The following is a 9,423-nucleotide window of genomic DNA, read 5'->3' as shown; positions in this document are numbered from 1 at the left end:
GATTATCGATGTGATGTGAGCACGTGTCTTCTAGTGACACTATGGTTCGAATCTGGGTTGCATAATTTAAAAAATCAACATATCGAAATCATAAGGCTGAACTCAAAATCTGAAATCTCGAAAGGCTGAAAGTATCAAAAGGCTGAAATTGCAATGAATCCCAAACGTACGATGAAGTGCAAATTATGTGGTTAAATAATAACAAATGGGTAAAGAATAAAAATTAAGAATAAAGAATAAGGAATTGAAAATAAAAAAAATAGCAAGGAATAAAGAATAAAAAATGCAGAATGAAAACGTCCGAGCGTTATGGACCGAGAAGCTGTTATCTTGAAAACGATGAGGGATCTTCTGCTGCGTGTTGACTTGATGGATCTGCGGGTTGGTCAATTTGGCGAAAATCTGAAAACGCTGAATGGGCTAATGTCAATCTCCACAACGGTTCGACGTGACTCAAACTTTTCCACGAGACTTCAACAGTTCGCGATGTCGGGTCCGGCAATGCACGATCCAACTGAGTTTCACAACAGCATCGATCGTTTCAACCTCGATCAGTCGCTTCGTTCTAGCGCTGCGAACAACACAATTGCAGATGTGGGAGATTTAGATATATCTCTGGATAATGATGATAACAACAACCGTGACCGTGAATTAAATGTACCACCGGTTCTTACCGAAATCATGTTGCCTTTCGCGTCTACCTCGGGTACGAATGCTGAAGCCACCACAAAGACGAATACTGCCACCGCTTCCTCCAACGCTACCTCCTCCATCGCCACTTCTTCCATCAATGCCGTCGCTGCCGTCATCGCTCCATCCACCGCTCCACCCACCGCTGCTACCACCTACGCCACTGTCACCTCGAGAGCCAATGCTGTTGCTGCTGTCTCGAATCGTATTTCAAATAGTGCCTCTCCAAGCAACCACTCACAAGGCATAAATCTCACCCGCTCTATTCCACCATCATCAAATCAAGATTGCCGCCTGAAGGTGGTAAACAGACTGCGACCCCCAGTGCGTCGAACATCAAACGAAGAAACTATGAAGGCGTTCTATGTCACACCTTTTCACGTCGAACAAACCGAAGACGATATCATCGAGTATCTGCGAGAAACCATCAACATCGACCAGTCCACGCTAAATTGTGTTAAACTAGTGCCGCGTAATAAGGACATTAATGAATTATCATTTGTATCGTTCAAACTTTCTGTTTCTGAAGATCTTGTCGCTGTAATTAACGATCCTTTTTATTGGCCAGAAGGTGTAGAAATTCGCGAGTTTCAGCCAAAAAACGTGAACGTACCAAGCCTGCTAGTACCGAAATGATTAGCGTAAGTAACTCTAATACCAATGCACAAACTGATTCAAATATAAATGCACTAACTGATTCCAATACTTCTTCAGCTCCTTTGCGGTTTGATGGGTCTATATACGACTCGAAACTAAAGCTACATTCCCTAGATTATGGAAAAATGAAAACTATTCTAGAGAAAAGGTCCAATTACTTTATTAAAATAGCTCTTCACAACGCAAGGAGTTTAACTAGCAACATTGAAAACTATCGTTCTTTGGTTGTTAATTCAAAATTAGATGTTCTATCTGTTGTAGAAACATGGCTCAAACCTTCAAATACGAGCATATCAGTTGATCTTGAGGGATACAAAATTATTAGATCTGATCGCGATAATAAGAACAAATCAAGAGGGGGTGGAGTCGCCTTTTATGTGAGAAAAAATCTCAAATTCTCTGTTATCACTAAATCTGGAAAAGAAAGCGAAATTGAATACTTGTTTATCAAATTAAAACAGGCCAACTTAGTCTGTGGAGTCGTCTATAAACTCCCAGTTTTCTGCATTGTTTCTGAATTTTTTTTTACAGAACCCAATATTTTGGTTACAGGCGATTTCAACATCAATTTGATGATGGAGAACTCTATCAAGACATTAAAACTAATTGATCATTTAAGCACATTATCCTTTAAACTGATTCCAACTCATCCAACTTGTCATAGGCCCGGTTCTGCATCCACCATTGATTTATTCACAAGTAATTGCACAGAGAACATGAAGAACGTTTATCAGTCATCAGTGGGAGGAATTAGCGATCATGATTTTATTTGCATTGATTACAAATTCATGCTTCCTAAACCTGGTGCTAATGTATACTGGACACGTGAATATCACAAAATTAATCAATCGACTTTTCTGTCTGATTTACGTAGCGTAAATTTTGATGGTGTGTTCAATTGTGTGGGGATTAATGGAAAACTAAAATGTTTCAATGATGTATTCTTCACCATTCTTGATAAGCATGCTCCGCTCAAGAAAAAAACGATTAAAGATCCAAGTACTCCTTGGATCAATACTCACATTCATCGATTGATTAAAAATCGGTCCGAGGCTTATGAATGTTGGAAACGCGATAGAGGGAATCAGCGTAAATGGAAAAATTTCACTTGTCTTCGTAATTTAACAAACCAAGAGGTCAATCGTACAAAACGTCAATATTTTACCTCACAGTTAAGAGCTGACCTTCCTGCTAAGCAACTTTGGAAGAACATTAAACGATTAGGCTTAAAACAAACAAACACTTGTATGGGTGGAGGGGATGTAAGTGCTGATACTTCGAACTCATTCTTTGTTGCTCATTACACTCCACTTTCATTCAATCAAAATGACGACGTTGAAACACACCCGAATTTCTCATTTAAGTGTGTTACAAATGACGAAATACTTAGTGAGTTTGTTAAATCTTCTTGTGATGCTGTTGGCAATGATTCAATTCCACTACAAGTTTTAAAAATGTCTTTAAGTGTTACTCTCTCATACATTCGGGATATCTTTAATTGTTGTATCACTTCCTCAGATTTCCCACTTGATTGGAAAATCGCAAAAGTAATTCCAATAGGTAAGATTGACCACCCAGTTACTGAAAGAGACTATCGTCCGATCAGTATTCTTTGTGCCCTCCCAAAAATATTCGAATCACTACTCTCTCAGCAACTACTTGACACACAATGATCTGTTATGTCCATTCCAGTCTGGATATAGGAAATCATGCAGCACCGTAACCGCGTTTATTAAAATAGAAAACGACATTAGAGAAGCGTTAGACAAGAAGATGGTCACTTTACTGGTTCTTCATGATTTTAGTAAAGCATTCGATTCTATTGATCATAGACAATTGTGTAACAAGTTAAAATATAACTTCTATTTAGATCAATTCTCCATAAAATTAATTCAGTCATATTTGTCCAACCGATTGCAATACGTTGACTTCAACAACCAACAATCTGAATTAATTCCTGTTCTAAGCGGGGGGCCCCAAGGTTCAATTCTCGGACCGCTACTTTTCTCAATGTACATACATTAATGATCTTCCATTGAATCTGTCACATGGTCCAATGCACCGAGTTCATCATTGACGTTTGAGACGGGCGCTGTTTACTAAGAATGAATACTTTTACATTCATCGAGTTCATGCAAGTGTTCATTTTTAGTAATCAGCGCCCGTCTCAAACGTCATTGTGTTCATTCGGTGCATTGGACCATTGTCGATTCCACCTGTATGCAGACGACTGTCAGTTATACATATCTGGGGTCCCTGGCACAATATCAGAAATGGTAAATCGAATGAACTATGACATTCAGAGTATATTGCTATGGTGCGAGCAAAACGGCCTGATTGTTAACGGAGGAAAAACCCAAACGATTATTTTTCACACAATTTTTGTCGAATGTACCATCAGTTAGAGTGGGAAACGATATAATTGAATATTCTAATGTCGTCAAAAATCTCGGTTTAATGATGGATACTAATTTGAACTGGTCACCTCAGGTTAATGCCGTGTGCAGTAAAATTTATAATGCCTTACACTCGCTTGTATTATTGAGACGGTGTACTCCCCAACATATCCGGATTCAACTGGTCAGGTCTCTTTTAGTTCCACTGTTTGATTATGGTGATATTTTGTTTGGCCTTGTTACTAAAAAACTCGAAAAAACTAAACCAAGTATTCAACGCTGCTACACGATATGCTTTTAATCTGAAAAAGTTTGATCATTCATCCAATTATAGAAAGGCTATTCTTGGAACTGATGTTACAAATCATTTAAAGTTTAGAACCTGTATCCAAACATTTAAAATTATTAACAACTCTCCAATTTATCTTCGAGATTTTTTTAGATATACTCGTTCTTCGCGAGGTTCGTTACTTATCGTTCCTAGATGTTTCACAAACAGGTTAAGAGACTCCTACCGCCTACGAGCTATAAGAATTTGGAACGAATTACCTAGGAATCATAGGTGCGAAGAAGTTTTTCTTTATTTAAGCGGAATCTAAATATCATATTCAGTATGTAGTTATTGGTATTAGATGTTGCATAGTAGCATAAGCATTGAAAATCAATATGTGATTATTTATGTTGCTATATGGTAATTGTTAATAAATAAAAATAAATAAATAAATAAAAACCCTGATTAATCACCTAGCGGTGACTTCCTTTTTTTTTTTTTTTTTTTTTTTTTTTTTTTTTTTTTTTTTTTTTTTTTTTTTTTTTTTTTTTTTTTTTTTTTTTTTTTTTTTTTTTTTTTTTTTTTTTTTTTTTTTTTTTTTTTTTTTTTTTTTTTTTTTTTTTTTTTTTTTTTTTTTTTTTTTTTTTTTTTTTTTTTTTTTTTTTTGTTTTTTTTTTTTTTTTTTTTTTTTTTTTTTTTTTTTTTTTTTTTTTTTTTTTTTTTTTTTTTTTTTTTTTTTTTTTTTTTTTTTTTTTTTTTTTTTTTTTTTTTTTTTTTTTTTTTTTTTTTTTTTTATTTTTTTTTTTTTTTTTTTTTATTTTTTTTTTTTTTTTTTTTTTTTTTTTTTTTTTTTTTTTTTTTTTTTTTTTTTTTTTTTTTTTTTTTTTTTTTTTTTTTTTTTTTTTTTTTTTTTTTTTTTTTTTTATTTTTTTTTTTTTTTTTTTTTTTTTTTTTTTTTTTTTTTTTTTTTTTTTTTTTTTTTTTTGTTATTTTTTTTTGTTTTTTTTTTTTTTTTTTTTGTTTTTTTTTTTTTTTGGTGTTTTTTTTGTTTTTTTGGTTTTTTTTTGTTTTTTTTTGTTTTTTTTTTTTTTTTGTGTTGTTTTTTTTTTTTTTTTTTTTTTTTTTTTTTTTTTTTTTTTTTTTTTTTTTTTTTTTTTTTTTTTTTTTTTTTTTTTTTTTTTTTTTTTTTTTTTTATTTTATTTTTTGTTTTTTTTTTTTTTTTTTTTTTTTTTTTTTTTTTTTTTTTTTTTTTTTTTTTTTTTTTTTTTTTTTTTTTTTTTTTTTTTTTTTTTTTTTTTTTTTTTTTTTTCCCAGTTGCATGGTGGTTGCTCAGCAACTCGGTTTCGGTTTCAAGGTATGCCGCCCAGCCTGGATGTCTGGTGATGCCATTTAGCAGCTTCCGTTTCAAAATCGTTTGCAATTATTTTTTTTCAAGAGGTCGAAAGATTTACCTCACGCCTCAGCGTATAAGTAGAGCGTGAGAGTAAATCGTCCATTTCCTCTTAAAAAATACGTGCAAAAGGCAGTTTTTTGTAAATCTAAAGCGAACATACAACCAAATGTAGCTTAATCTACCGATTACAATTATGCACTTCGCTATTTGATGATGAAGTTTTAAAACAAAATGCTTCCTCATGGAGCTGGAGACCGCTTTTTTCCTCGGTAGGCTTTACTCAGTGATATTATTAATGTGGCTGCCTTTCTCGTCAATGACTCGATGATTGCAATTTGATTTTAAATCAAAAACCTTATTCCCTCAGTTCTTTCTTCTTTCTTCTTATTGGCACACATCCCCATACAGATGGATTAGAGCCGTTTCGCAGTATAGTGTTCATGGCCAGACCTCCCACAGTTATTAACTGCGAGATTTCTCTACCAAGTTTCCATTTTTGCATTCGTTTATCATGAGGGTAACATGATGATACTTTTATGCTTCTGTGAAGCCGAAGTACAATTTCTAACTGAAAATTACTCTTGACCGGGGAACCGGGAATCAAACCCAGCCACCCTCAGCATGGTTCTGCTTTGTAGCCGCGCGTCCCAGCTTACCACACGGTATTAAGGGAGCCTTGTTGTTACACTAACAACATGACACTGAGAGACTTCTACATAAGGCTGAAAACTAAAAATCGGCTAGAATGACAAAAGGCTGAAACCCGAAAGGCTGTATTATTGCGATATACCGATGCGATATGCGATAAACCGATTTTTATGGAAGAATTCACATTTGACGTAGATGGGGGTACAAACGGAAATAGAAACTGACCTCTTCTTTGCGATTCCTTTTTTAAATTTTGATTCAGATTTTTTTTTTGTCCAAAGGTACAACAAATTTGGAGGTAGCTTAGAAAGGAAACAAGACTTTATTTATTAAATTATTCTTTGCATTTGGTTTTTGATTCTTGCCAAGATTACTTCTATATTTTTCATTATTTATTTTTTTTTTCTTCTCTCTCCTTCCTTTTTTCTTTTTTATTTGTCCTTCATCCGTCTTCCTTTCTCTTTCTTTTCTCTTTTTTCTTCCTTTTTACTTCTTCTTTTGTCCTAATTCCTTTCCTTGTTCCTTTATCCTTCTCTCTTATTCGTTGCTTATCCCCTGTTTTTCTTCTCCATTATTCCTTCTGCCTTTAACTTTTTCCTTCTTCCTTGTTCCTGCTTCGTTAATCAATTTTTCTTCTTTCTTGTTTCTTCATTCTTTTTTCGTATTCCTTCTTTATTCCGGTTTTCTTTTTCCTTATTATTCCTTCTCCTTTCTTCCTTCTTCCTTGTCCCTTCTTCCTTCTTTCATTTCCTTTTTCCAACTACCTTCTTCTTTCTTTCTTATTCCTACTTCCAACTTCCTTCTTCCATCTTCTTTATTTCTTCTTTCTTCTCTGTTCCTCCTTCCTTCTTCTGTTTTTCTTATTCTTTCCTCCATCTTCCTCCTTTCTTTATTCTTTCTTCTTTCATCCTTCTGTCTTCTTTCTTCCTTATTTCTTCTTCCTTGTTTCTCTTCCTTTTCTTCTTCCTTTTCTTTTTCCTTATTCTTCCTTATTTATTTTTTCTCCTTCGTCTATCTTTTTCCTTCCATTCTTCTTTTCAACTCTCTTTCATCATCCATCCATCAAAAGTTGTACCAAGGCTATCATTTCACTGCAAAATCGAACTTTTTATAGACGTCTCGGAGACCCATGATGTTATATACCAATCGACTCAGATCGTCGAACTGTCAGTCCGTGTATGTGTGTGTGTCCACCTTCCTTTCTCCGTACTGTCCCACACCTGCTGCCACATTGCCATCGAACGAATTTTCGCCACCTTTCTCATGTTTCCGGTGTCTCTCCACTGGTAACACTCGATGTCTTCCGCCAGGGTGATGCAAATGGGTACCATCCTGGCGATAATGCATACTACCCCCGACGATATCATGCATACTACCCCCGACGTTCTATACGCACTTGCTTTTCCCGGTTCCGCTTGCTTTGGTAGTGTATTACCGCAAGCAGGACCCCCATAACATAGTATCGATGACGAGACACCAATCTAGCAGACGCCTCGTATTGCTTCTTGAGCCGCCAACGTTCATTGCCTCGCTATTGCGTTCACGTTTCGCCGACTTTTCACAGGCGTACTCAACGTGGCTGCTGGAAATTTCGTTAGGTCAGTCGATCATCATCTCTGTAAGTTTGTGCGATCGCTTCGAAGCAACCGGCGGTTCTCCGACGATGATTTCCATCCGTTGGATCGCCCGCAGCTGCTGACCAATAGCACCGCTGTTTTGTGGTGAGCTATCTGTAGCTTAACTTCATTCGTGGCCATCGCCTTCCACAAAGACGCATCTACTTCTTCGAGTGTCTCGCCCATCACTGCCGACCAGACGTCGGCCGCAAACCCACGACTTTCACTTTCCTAAGCAGCCGCTGTGCCAGAACTCCATCATACATCCCGTTCCAGAGGGTTGGCTGGCGTATGGATCCCCTGAGGAACACTCGCCAAATATCACGCACGGACTTTGGCCTTCGTTAGTGTCGCACACCAGGACTCTGCCTTCAAAGCAGCTCTTTTAGATGTGGCAAAGACATTCGAAAACCCGCATTCAGCAGCGCAGCGGCAATGGCTTCAAAGCTTGCGCGTCTATCAAATCACCAGTGCGCAGCAGTATCGATCTCCTCTTCGCTTCTGGTTTGGACGCTTTCAGCACTCGAGCACCGTCCGGAATTCGCATCTCACCGTCGATAATTTCGTGGAATCTTAAACGGGTTGTTCAATAGCCCACGCTCTACGCTCAGCGTCAGCCTATTGATAGATGATCCCTTCCAGAAAGTTTCCTAACCGTGCTCTATCAGGCATATAGGCCTTTACGCACGAAGCTGGGATTTCCGGCGGTTTCCCTGGTTTTGGGAGCAGTATCCGCTTCTGGGTCTTCTGTACATTTCTGAAAAGTTACCTCGTTCAGGGCACTTCTGCAGTACCATTCTTAAGAGCCACGTTGCTTGTATCTCCATCTGACTCAGGTGCTTTCTTACTCAGGCGCTTCTGCAGCTTCTCCCAGCTCGCCGACATTGGACACTTGCTGACCCTCGGAAATTGCTTCTTCTTCTTCTTCGCCATACGGTATCAGCGGCCACGTAGTCTGATCGTGTTTCTGGAAGAGACGCTCCACGATTTCCTTCAGCATAAATAAACACATTTCAGTTGGCGTCGACGGGCCTTTGATATTCGGCTATTGCTAACGCGGTACGCGCCACCTCAGGGATTAAGTGCCCGTCTTCTTCGGTGAAGCAGCTTCCTGGCAATCTCACCTGCTAATCGTGACGTCTGCTCTAATGCGTAATTCTAGTTTCCCGGAACGCCGCCTTGCGCGCCTCTCTCTGGTTCCATCCTCGCCTCTGTGCCTGCCTCCTGGATTCTGAGACAAGCAGCGCGTAGTGCATCGAGCCTCTCGTTCCACCCAGTAGGCTGAACGACGATTGCTCCTAGTCTCCATTGCGGGATCACTGCTGTCATTACCATCCTTCTTATCAGTCTCTGCCGCATCGTCGTTCTTGAAATGGTCCTTGTCGAAGTGCCTCTACATGTGTGTGTGTTTTTTGTTGAGATTTCTGTCAAAGTTACTGAAAACCAGCAACACCTATTGGCTCCAAAAACAGCTAACAAACGTACTCTGGCCGGAACATCAGTTTTTATTTTGTTCGCGCATCGCATGTGCGGATTTTTGCTGAGCCGCAGAAATAAAACCAAGTGTGTATTCGATTTTCTGACAACAAGTTGCATCTGATAGATAAACTTAGATGACCCGCTGAATTTATAATCACGATCGGTCATTGCGTTCAAAAGTTAAGAAGAAAATGTAGTGTTGATCCATATTAGCTTGTTAGCTTGAGCAGCGTACAGTGTTTGCAAGAACCGTAATTTAGACAATTATCAAT

General features: G+C 37.4%; 1 pseudogene; it reads right to left on the bottom strand.

The window, feature by feature from the left end:
* Positions 1-8,516: 8,516 nt before the first annotated feature.
* The window catches only part of LOC134218398 (coatomer subunit beta-like), a 33,943-nt pseudogene continuing 33,036 nt past the window's right edge, over positions 8,517-9,423 (bottom strand).

This window comes from Armigeres subalbatus, chromosome 1 (assembly GCF_024139115.2).
Source record: "Armigeres subalbatus isolate Guangzhou_Male chromosome 1, GZ_Asu_2, whole genome shotgun sequence".
Lineage (NCBI taxonomy): Eukaryota > Metazoa > Arthropoda > Insecta > Diptera > Culicidae > Armigeres > Armigeres subalbatus.
The sequence above is the reverse complement of the archived record's forward strand: the minus strand, read 5'-3'. Positions and strand labels throughout refer to the sequence as shown.